The sequence below is a fragment of the Pomacea canaliculata genome, linkage group LG6, assembly GCF_003073045.1.
Source record: "Pomacea canaliculata isolate SZHN2017 linkage group LG6, ASM307304v1, whole genome shotgun sequence".
NCBI classification, from domain to species: Eukaryota; Metazoa; Mollusca; class Gastropoda; order Architaenioglossa; family Ampullariidae; genus Pomacea; species Pomacea canaliculata.
Window position 1 is genome coordinate 19,036,024 of NC_037595.1, and position 12,228 is coordinate 19,048,251.

The following is a 12,228-nucleotide window of genomic DNA, read 5'->3' on the forward strand; positions in this document are numbered from 1 at the left end:
AAAAATTTAGGAATAGTTACTTGGAGGCAAAGTATTTTTTTTAAATACTTCCAATGAGACTGGCAGGAATCTCGTCTTAACTATCTGTTTTAAAAGTGTCGCTAGGGAAATCTGAAATCGGTTTGGTTAAATATACTGTCAGATTTTGTTTTCCCCTTTTCTGCATGCCCATCGTTTTTTTTCCCCATCTCTCGGTTGCAAGCTCCATCCATTCAGTAGACTGGCAGTTAAAGACAGTGAGTGAAGAGTTTCTTAAATGACGGAAATAACTAAGATGGCTTAATGACCTGTCAGTCACAGGGTGAGCTCTCCTGAACGCTGGGCTCGCAGACAGGACTATAAAGAAAATAAGAGACCGTTGAGATTGGGAGACCGGAGGAGACTGAGCAGGAGTGGAAGGGTGGGCGGATGGGTAAAAAGAAAGTGCAAATATGAGTGATTTGTGTTGTGTTTTTTGTGTGTGTGTTTGTTCCTCTGTCATTGCACACTCATTTGTTTAGTGAATAGGACAGACAAGCAGATAGACACACACAGATATGTGACCGAGTATCTGTGCTACCCTAATATAGCAAAACCTGGTAATATTGCGAAGCAATAACAGCTATGTGTTTTTTTTTTTTTCCTCTGTTAAAAGGCCAATGAATGTTCTTGAAAGCCCACAGCTTCCTATGTCCGCTACCATCACCATCTGTAAACCTTTTATCTACATCATTATCCATAGGTCTGAGACTCTGCCAGATTTCCTTTGCAAACGACTGAGGGAAAAGACTACGAAGATGAAACAGTTTAGGTTATGAGCAGACTTTGTGTATTTCATTTTGTCATTTTCAGGTATTTCCACGTTTTCGGGGGAATTGTATTTTATTGTCTCATACAGACACACACAAACTCACTGACTGGACAGGCTAACAAACAAAATAAAACGTTCATTAATTCAAACGTTAAGATACAAAATATTTAGTAAATAATTATATGACCAGTTCGGAGCTGGTGTGTATCATGTGATCTTTACATAAATAAATAAACAGTTCAGTATAACTCCTTAAAATATCATTGTAAAAACTCATCAATTTTTTCAATTGTATTTCTGCAGTTGTTAAAAAAAAAAAAAAGAAATGCCACACTAGTTTTTGATGCAACAATCTATATTTTTTCCATAAGACATCGCAAAATCCAGCTGATATTATAAAGAATTTCATTTTTCTCTATTTTTTTTTGGATGTTTAAAACAATTTGAATGACAGATAAATCGAAAAAGAATATGACAAGCAGAAACCTAAAAAATATTCACACTCGATTGAAACCGCTACTTTACCGATAACTCCCGAGAGCACTCATTATTTTTATTCAAAGATAAAAGATTAGGAGAGGAAACTCTTATAATTAACACCCTAATGACAAGAAACGGATTATTATCAGTGCAAACGAGTGTCCAATACGTCCATAGTTCTTTCATCCTTAAAAGAGAAAGTTTGAAAAGATTTCGAGTCACATTTTAGTTGTGAGGTTTTTACACGAAATAAAGAAAAACTATTGGGTAACGGATACTTAAAGTACCCGGTTATTCTTTGCTTTTCAGCAAGATTCACGATTTTTCTCCGAGTCATGATGGAAGTAACTAGAGTAATTTGTACTGGCGGTGTTTGTTTAGTTTCCATTCTTTCTCTTTTTTCGCAAGATGACTAGGTGTGATGTGGACAGAAAATTCTCAAAGGACATAAACCATTATATGTATCTTCTTCTTCAAAAAATAAAATAAAATAAAATAAAATAAATAAAGCTGAAAAATCAAGGATGTTATACGTTCTTCTTGGAAGATATTTTAGAGTTCACGTTTACTTTTGAGTACCTGATTATAAAGAGTTTATTGATAGAAAAAAGGTTCTGGAACTAATATTGTGTGCCCAGAAAGCAGCAAGGTTTTTATCCTGACAGAAGCATTCGACCGTTAAACAGGCCCCACATCGAAAAAAAAAAAGAAAAAAATAGACCAGAGCATTGTTGTTTTTGACAAGACCTGATCCCAAGACACCCGTGTTATCACGATTTGTAACGATTGCCATTGACAACCAACTCAAGCATATTAGCTAATTACACAATTTGAGGAGAACTTTCTGTCAAAGGTTCTGGCATTGTTCTGGTCAACAGGACAGGGTGAAGTGTATCAATTGTTGATCTCTGTTTCATGTTGACTGTCATCTACAATAGTTGATTCCAGACAGTTGCACAACACCAGACCTCCAAAACGTTTACTTTCACCTATTTCCAAAAGCAGATCTCACCGAATTTTATTTTCTATCTTTGTGTAAGTTTTTTTTCTTCTTCTAGTTCATTCATTCAATTAACGGGGTTCGGGGATAACTGTTTATGTAGAAAAAATTGCTTACTGTTCTTATACTGTTTGTAGTAGTACTGTGTTAGTGTGCAAGCTGGTCGGTAGTTGTAGTTGTAGTTGTAGTTGTAGTTGTAGTTGTAGTTGTAGTTGTAGTTGTAGTTGTAGTTTTGTAGTTTTGTAGTTTTGTAGTTTAGTAGTTGCTTTGTGTTGTTTGTCTGTTGTTTGTCCTAAGTCACCAACTGTTGCAGTTGTACCCGGGTAGATGGTTGTAAGTGAGTCATCCCACTCCATCCAGTCGATTTCAGCCCCAGATTTCTGTCTTTGTATCAAAAACTGCGACAGAAATATTTGTTGAATGACTCCCCAGTCTCGCTGGTCGTTATCGAAGATTAGTTTACAAACACTCCTAGTGCCCTGATTGCAAGCACTTGCTGGGTGCTTAGCGGACTGATTTGGTATTTGAAGTCATTGACATCCTAATTGGCTTCGATCACTGACCTTTTCCGCGGCAGAGAGTTCTGGATACTCAATTAGAAGCACTGAACCTCGGCGTGGTAAGTGCGACTAACTTACTGATCTTCTCAACGACTTCCAACAATCATTGTATAGGAGAAAAGGTCAGAGACAGAAAGGCACACACCTTACAGTAACAGCTCTCCACCATGCACACACCCACGCACAGAATCACACGTGTGATGGAGTGGGCGATTGTGAGACAGAGATGAAAGAGAGGACGAACAGGTTAGGACAGAGAAAGAGCCACTTGTACAGACAGGAGCGGGAGGATTCGCAAAGGACAAGAATGGAGGTGTGAACGAAGTGGATGAAACAATTCCGGACCGAACAATTGATTCCATCGACTTTGATGCAAGCACAGATAAGCGAATTAATGTGAGCCCGAAACGGTCTGACAAGATTCATGGCAAGATAATTACCTACGTTAGAGATGCGAATCAATCTCTCACGACTTGAAAATATCTCCGACAAACAATCGATGCTCTCTCAACACTTCTCTTTTCACTCTCCTCGCCCTTTCCTCGCTCCTCCTGTAGAGACCATCCTCGCCTGGGTTTGTTGATGTTGCATTTTGAGCAGTCTGAAAGCGATGCTTTGTGTCACTCTCAGAGCAGGAACAAATGAAAGAGGAGACCCAAAAATAAATTTCCAAAACAACATTCGAATTCCATTAGACAGTGAGGAGGGTAAAAATGTCAGAAGCAGAACCAAACCTTAATTTTTTTTCTTAAGCTATTTGCATACTCTTATGCAACATTTTTTTTTTCTTGTCTTCTGTTTTATTTTCTTAATCTTTTCAACTATTTTGTATGTGTGCCTGTGTAAATTTTAAAACAATAATAATAGTTATTTCAAAAATCATTTTTATCATTGAATACCTTTTGTCTGTTGATAGCCTGTTTGACTGGATGTGGGTATGTGGTTCGGTTTGTTGGCTACCTTTGTCATGTTGTTTTTGTTGCATCATCTAATGTCATTCTTATTTAAGTTCCGCAGTCTTTTAGGTTTATGAGAAAATAATGTAATTTTCTCTATTGAATTTTTTTATTATTATTCTGCCTTCTGTACTTTTGTATTCATTTTCCTGTCTCTCTGGTTGTGTTCACACCTGTCTATCGCCATCCTTGCCTGCATCTCCATCTGTTTCTTTGTCTGCCTTAATCTGTGCCCGTGTCTGTGGCGCCCTCTAATGTCATCCTTATTCCAGCTCTGCCATCTTAGCGCCATTAATTAGCGCTGAAAGCCGCCACGTGGTGTGACATGATTGGCTTGCAAACGGCTGATTACGTGCGGGTGGCTGTGAATGAAATACTGCCAGCAGGTCCTTCTTTTCTCCGGGACAGAGGCAGACGTGCAAATATGGGAAAATAAGTCCCATGCCCTGGTCCCCAGGCCTCCGAGACAATCCGGTTTAGTACCTTTGCATGCCAAGTGGGTCTCGCGAGGCCGCGCGTTGATGAACGCAGATAGCGACACTTGAGCGCTGTAATTGGGTCTCGCCACAAGTAGCTATGTCAGGAAGATTTTTTTAGGTAAAACAAATTATAAGTCTGAGTCTTCTGGGACTAAAAAATTCAGAACCTCCCAGACAGCAGTATCTCGCCAGATGGATCTCAAATTGCTGGCCGGAGTGCTGAGGGACGGGGAGTGATGGATCCAAGAAAGAGCACTCGAGACAAAGCAGAAGCTGTGTTAAGGTCCGTCGCTGTATCGGCGAATGAAAAATTCTTCTTCCACATTATCTGGAAAACAGGCTTTCCCTAGCTTTAATGGGGAGTCTTGGCCTGCAAAATGGCACAGCTCTTAAACTTCTGCAAGAAACGGTCTTTTGTCTGCCGATCTGTTTTTATGTCTGTTGTTCTGTCTGCCTGTCCGTCTGGCTGGATGTCTATACAAAGAAGTTTTCAGAAGCTTGCTTTAAAAGCGCTAGTATAAAAATGATTAAAAGGAGATGGAGTCTTAGTCTTTCATCCTTACATGTTTGTCTATCTCTTTCCTTTTTCGTCCTTTATTTTTTGCTTTCTTTCTCATTCTCTTTCTTCTTCTTTAATGCTGGTCTTCTCGCCTCCTTCACTTTCATCATCAAAACTTCTGTTTGCTCAGCACTCATCACAGCTTTCCTGTGAAAGACATTTTCGATGTAAATTTAGTTTGTCAGGAATTTCCAAGCTCATTTGTTTTGTTTTTTTAACACAATATTTTCTTTACATTTCCTTCACGAAAACAAGACAATATTTTATGTAGATAATGTTTGAAGGTGTAGATCAACCTTGTAACTAATCCAGCTCAAGAAGACTAGATTATGTACCTCCAGAGAATGTCAGGTATGGCCGTTAATCTGTCTTGATATATCCTTCTGTTTTATGGTGGCCTGGCTATCTCTAATGTTACAACATACACAACCAGGCACAGCTGCCAAGGTTTCCATTTTCATGACAATCAGCATCAGTCTTATTTACAACGAAATAACTGCACTCACGCGGGAGTGTGTGTGCCCTCGACATAAAGAAAAACAGAGAAAGAGAAATGAAAAGTGCAACTTATGACAGACATACATCTGTAACTGCAGCACATGGAAATGTTTTATGAACACACACCAGATAAAAAATAATATGTTTTGTCTTGTATTATCAGTATTATTGATGCAAAGATGCAGTGTAAATATAATAACTAGGTGTTTGCTAGTTTCACCACGACTATTTTACCAGTATCGTTTCATACAGAAGAAAAGAAAAAAAGATTTTTTAAACAAAACAAATTTTGGTGTCTAGTTGACTAAATCAGGTTTGTCGGCGTAAATCAGCCGAGAAAAAAAAATGTTTTGGAGACATGCTTTGTGTGGAATGCCCTTCATTGAGTTATCCTCTAGTTTTTCAATCAGAGCTCCTTAAACATTTGTGAGTACTTGTAAAGAGCACAGAGAGAAACAGGCGTGCATAACGAATTGAGAAACATTCCATTAAATCATTTTCATTTTCTTTCCATCCACACCACTTCTGAAGACATAAAATGCAACAGTCACTTTGATGCAATAAAGAGGAATAAAACAAAGTGGTAAGACAGAAATAAATAAATATCAAAGAGAAGCTTTTTGATACAGGATCACATTAGACGCGCAAATATTAGTTTTCTGCGTAAAAGATTTTATGACAAAAATAATTTATACAAAATTGTCTGAAATCTTTGAAGTGGGTTTAGTTCCTGCACAGTTCCAGTTCGACTGCTGACGATAAAAGGTTTGTATCATGTCAAACGAATAAAAAAATGTCTTGGATGTCTTGCTTGTTCTGAATATTTGCTGTAAACATAGTGAGTGAGGAATTGTAGTCAATAGTGAATGATTTGTGTGGGACATGGAGTATTTGCAATTCAGAACAAAGTGGTTGTGTACCCCACATAGCTATTGTCTATACAGTATAGAGTCAGTGGTATATTTTGTGGGTTTGTTCAGTACACGGTTGGTTTCATTGTTGGAAAATCAAAATCAAAAAAACCAAACAAATTAACAAACTGTTTTTCTTTTTTGTAGACTACACTGGTCAAATAGCACTGTAGAAAGTAGCAAGCAGCTAATTATTTTATTTTCAGAAAATGTTAAAATATACAGGTACAACTGTAGTTTTTCTTTTTCTATATAATTATTTGTAGGTTTCCCATTTTGTTTACTGATTTAGCTTCATGGTTTTTTTTTTTTTCACAGCTGTTAAGTAGGTAAGTAAACGAAATAAAAATACTTTTTTGAAGTAGGCTACTACAACAAACTCAGTGCAATCCCAACAAGTTTTGCCAATAATTTAGTTTATATGTCAGAACTACGTGTGGAATGACACTTGAGAAAACTAAACACACAGATACGTGCTGCATAAACATAAAGAATGAGTAGGTTTTACTTTGAGGGTCAGTGTGAAACCTCTGATCTCTGACTCACCTAGAAGCTATGACTAGATTAGGAAAATGTTTAATTGCCCCCAAAAAACAACCTACTAAAAATGACAAGAAAGTCAACTGGTAAATAATAAATTCCAGAGTTACATACTGCAGTCCACCTATAAATATGGACAAACAATGTTGACTACAGAAGCCAGTTATGAGACAAATGTCCACTTAATACATAGACACCGCCTAGTCCAGTCGATGCCCTGTCTAGGAGGCGGTCCAGAAGAAAAACAGACTCTCGGGCGAAACCAGTAATAGGTATATATATATATAGATGGATGGAAAGAAGGAAAGAAATTACTAGGACTCGTTATTATCAGGTAATTCGTTTGACGCAGTCTCTAACAACCTATGGTTGAATTACCTCTCGTTATCTCCCTTTTTCATTAGTTGGTTGTGCTGCAGGGATTCATTTCCCCTCCTCCTTCCCTTTCTCTCTCACGTTTCTCCTTAGATTCTTCCCTCTCACCAGAATTGTGTGTATTCATGCTGTATAGATGCGTTCAAATGTGAGTGCAAGCATTGTTAAAAATTTACTTAAGGATGGAAGTCTATATCGTCTTTTGTGTTCAGGTGTGGAAGTGTGCGCAGCGATGAGGTGCATGAGAGTCGACTTGCCACCTGAGACTTCTGACATATAACACATCTTCAAGATCTCCCATGTACTCCATCTACCTGTAGTGTTTTTGAAAGTTAAACTTACAAAAATTCCCTTTGATTTAAAGTCAAGTCCGACTTAAGATATGACATGCAACCAACCGCAGCAATGGCAACCAGGAGCTTTTAGCTTCATCTTCACTTTCCAAGCCGACCAGGCTCGACCTTTCAACTCTCTTTGTTGTTTTTGACTTCTCATTTTGCTAGAGTGTAGCCTTTTTGTTGTGTTTGTTCTGTTCTTGGCGCTTCCGTTGATGCAGCTGCAGCTCATTTTGTTCTTAGCACGAGTTGTCATCCGCTGAACGCCCCCGCCATTGTCTCAGTCACATTGAGTTTGGCAGCCGACACGTCAGACAATCGATGTTTGTGTTGCTGTCACATGTACTGCTGTAATCACATGTGTATCCTCTGTATCCTGAGTGTTTGTAAGTGTAGTCCTCTGTTGTTCTATCATCTTCATCCGCACGTCGCCAAAGCACTTTTTTTTTTGCATCCAAGGGAGGCTACCGCCTAATGATCGCGTATGCAAGCCGTGGCGAAAAGAATAGCAGTTGTTTACCCCTGTTTTTATTTTTTTCTGGCATCTGCAGCATATCATCCTTAAGATAATGAATCAGTTTGAGCACAAATATAATGTCTACATAAAGTTACTAGCTTCATAACAGTAAAGTACAACAAAAGACGACTACAGGCTAATCCACGAAAACACAGAATATCGAGAAAAACCGCAAGTTCTTTATTCTCGTGCCACTATTCTTTATATTCATTTTTATTTATTTTTTATTTTTATTTATTTTTTCATATTCACGCTAGTTTTCTAAACGCTTCTATTAAAAATGTTAATCAATAAATCAGTTTCTATTATTAAATTACAGTTTTCAAATACAGAAAATTGAAGTGGCTGTAATTTGACAGAGAAATGTTTTACATCACTTATTTCATTTCTTCTTCTCCTCATTCATGAATACTCAAGTGTTTCGATCACGTAGCAAGGGCCGAGAAATCATAGGGGGAACCGTTGTTCTGTTCAGTTATAACGGATGGCGAGGGGTGGGGTAGTGGAGGGGACCCCTGTGGCCGTGTGAACACTCGTGTTGCCGCGTCAGTCGTGCGTCTGATCGTCTGTGTAATGCGAATGCGATCCCCAGACTGTATTTTATTTTTAATTCTTTGGCTTTTTGCCATTTCCAGACTGCTTCTCGTGCAAATATCTGCTGTCTTAGGAGGTTGTACCTTCATAATAAAGATAGAGACACCGATCTCTAAGACATAACACTAGCTGTAAGATTTTATCTCAGTCGAGTAATTTTGTTTTCTAATTTATTTATTTACTTTTATCGTCAGGACCATTTAGTTCAAGAAATTAAGTGGAATAACTATTTATTCTGCTTTATTAAAACAGTTCTATTACATTATCATGTTTCTATTTATAAAAAGCCTATAAGTTTCCAAAAGTGAACGAACCTTTATGTAACTGCATATATAAAGTTTTAACAATGGACAAACAGATATAAACAACCATACAGTATGCCCAGAATTCAGTGGGGGTGACAGAAAATACACCAGCTTAAATCTGTCCCCAATTCTTCTGTCTGTTTGTTCTGTCCTGTCTTTCATGCTCAATTCCTTTGATTCATACAATTTTCACGCTTGCATGTCTGCAAATTCGACTACAATAATACAGTGCGGTATTTACATATAAAAAAATATTAATGTCATGTAATATTCACAACACAGCTTTACATTGGCAGGTCGTCAACCGAACTGAACAATCGGCGATAAAAATTCTTATCTGGGGACTCATCATGTCAGTGGCAGTTTCCCTTCTTCGTTGTCATTGCTTGTTCAAGGGAATGAAATGGCAAAAGAAAAAAAAATGTTTTCTTCGCTCATTTTGCCTTTTCACACTAATTATATCTCATATGCACATTTTTGTCAGAAAGAAGCTATTATGTAGACAGTGCAATAAGCTAAAAAGCAGCATAAAACACTCAAGTCCTAACAACCCTGTTTTATCTGATGATTTTTACTGTGCTTCCTTTCAGACTCCATCATCCTGAAGTTTTTCATCGGCGGAAGTGACCTAACGACCTTTCACCTCAGTCTCGTTTTTCAGAGTCAAGAAGTGTAGTCGGCTTTTTCTGCTTGACTGCAATCTCATCAATACTACTCAGACGGTACTGTTGGCTTGTGCATGCATACAATGGTATTTGGCGGTTGTTAGACTCTACATTTGCTTCCCGCGTGGAGTATGTAAAATAATTCAATAGCAAATCTTTTTAAATCACATTTTTGTGTCTCCATCTTGTGATTGCATGGACTGTTTTTATTCCATTTTTGCTCATCCCTTCCTTCATGAGACTTTGGGCTTTATAAATGCATACTATAGTCTTTGATGTATAAATATTTGTTATTGTTGTTTTTCAGCTTGCTAGTGTGTGGACATGTGGGAGTTTAATAGCATGCAAACTTAGAACTTTTTTTCAATTTTTGCCTGTTTGGAAATTGTCGCCATTGTACACTATTTTTATTTTCAAATGGGCCTCATTATTTTCTTACATTGTACTAGAAAACACCCACCACAAAAGAAAATCGTGCTGCAAAGGTCGGCAAAGAAGTTTATTATTTGACACTGTACCGTAGAAACCTAGCAGCAGCCGGAAGGGAGTTCAAAAACGAGATCAGTTCATGGAATATATCTTCCTTGCTTTCCTGCCTCTGAAACTGTTTGCTAATGGAAGAATCGATATGTCTCCTGCCTTCTTGTCATTATTAATATTTTATTTTCTTTTCCACCGGCCAGACGATAGCTAGAATAACACTTCAAGACTGAACCACGTGACAAGTTTCCGGCCCTCCCCCGCAAGGAATCTGCTAGTCTCCGGGGCAATAATAATAATAAAAAATAAGAATAATCCCACGCGTACATTGTTTACATTCTTTTTGAACATACCTAACTGTTATTTAATAATATTTTCTAAGTAATGCATTGCAGAATTTCTTATTCTGAAACAAAAATGAATTTAGGGAAAATGCAACATAACCATTTTTGTTTGTTAGGTTTAGTGGAGCTTGAATACTGGTCTCTGCCACTGTCTTCCCCTCCTTCTGTCGTTCCTTTTTCCTCTTTTCTTCATCCCCATCCTTCCACCTCTCTCTCTCTTTGACTTTTCCAAGCAAGACAGATGTAAAGTGCAACCTGATCCAACAGCAGACAGCGGAGCGACTTTAAAACATTGACGCCAACACAGAAATAAGGAGAAAAACATTAATAACCGGAAGAGCAGGTGTTGTGAAGCTGACGAAGGTGGCGATAAAACGAAGGACCAGTGCAGCCAAGGAGCAGTTGACTAGCAGCAAGCCTGCAGTACGACAGCTCGTTCATCACCTGCCATCGCTGCTGATGTTATGTTTGAAGAAAGTCCCTGCTGGATACAAACAACACAGGCACGAGAGATCTTCTAACCGACTTTGTTAAGAAGAATGTGGAGTTTAAAAAAAAATAATAAAAGGAGAATGAAAACAAATAACAGGAACACTTTCGAAGGATACAAATAGCCCATTAAAAGAAGAAATTGTCAGGCATGAAAGATGCGGCACGAAATAATCCATCTACAAAGTCGAAACCACGATAAAAATATAACAGGGATGGTGGTGGGGGGTGGTCCGACGGCATCAGGACTGGTCCTCAAGACACAAAATATTTGTGAATGCTCTACCTGTCATATCGGGGTAAGAAGGAACAAAGAAAGACAGAGAGAAAAACACTGTAACCGCTAACCTCGCCACCCGGCATAAACGGTCACCTGCTCAAGGAAGAAAAAAAGAAAGAAAAACATGTTGACGCACATTGTACCACTGATACTAGACATCACGAGTTGTAAACTTAATTAAGAACTAGTCAGCCAATACGATGCCTGCGTGTAAGTACTACAACGCTACGAAATTAAGTAGATGTTGGTAGAAATAGAATGGTAAATCTATAAAGGAAAGAGAATCAAGAGCCTCTCGTGCCTATCCTCCCTCGAGCTATTATTAGCTCCCTTATTAACCGTGATCATGTCCCTCATCGATTTTTATCTAGTTTATTTTATCAGCCGCCTGTTATCTTGACATCGAAGTTTAGAAATCCTCATTTTGATGTCTTTATGCTTGTAGTGCTTTCATGTCTGACACAAAGGTTTTGCAAGTTAGAGAACTGTCTTGTCCCATGTAAGCTTACTGTGTTTATAATATTGTAGTCAACATTGCTGGTAAGTATAATAGTGATTTTTTCTGTGTAAAGTCGTTTAATGTTATTGTTGTAGATGATAAGCATGCATCAGGTGATATTTTTAAAAAAGTGTTTGTCCTAAAAGGCTGTTTTCAATTCTTCTTTCTTTTCCTTCCAAAATATGGTTTTTCTGAGTTAATTGTTTATTAAAGTTCTGGTAAGGAACAAAGAGAGGTAAGTTTTTTGGTGCATGGCATTGTGTGACCCTATCACGTGTAGCTAGTATATGTAATCTGTCTCTGACATCTTGTGCAATAAAAACACAATAATTAATGTTGCAAAAGTATTAATAAATTTGTCAAAATCAATGAGCAATTGTTTCAATCTTAACATAAATCATTTCAGGTGACTTGTTTTCCTTTTCTATTGATATACATGTTACCAAACGCAGTTTAGTATCTATTATAAATTATTCTTAGTAACAGAAAAGAATTACAATGTATAATGTGTGTGTGTGTGATGAAACTGGTCGGGGATGGGTGCGTGCATGTATACACATACGTACAATGGA

The 12,228-nt window shown here is 37.8% G+C and overlaps 1 protein-coding gene across 1 annotated transcript in view; it reads left to right on the forward strand.

The window, feature by feature from the left end:
* LOC112566221 overlaps positions 1-12,228 on the forward strand; it is a 194,924-nt gene that overhangs the window by 80,611 nt on the left and 102,085 nt on the right. Inside the window, exon 3 of the mRNA XM_025242262.1 lies at positions 9,490-9,621. The gene's annotated coding sequence lies outside the window, so the exon portion shown is untranslated. The remainder of the gene's footprint in view (positions 1-9,489; positions 9,622-12,228) is intronic.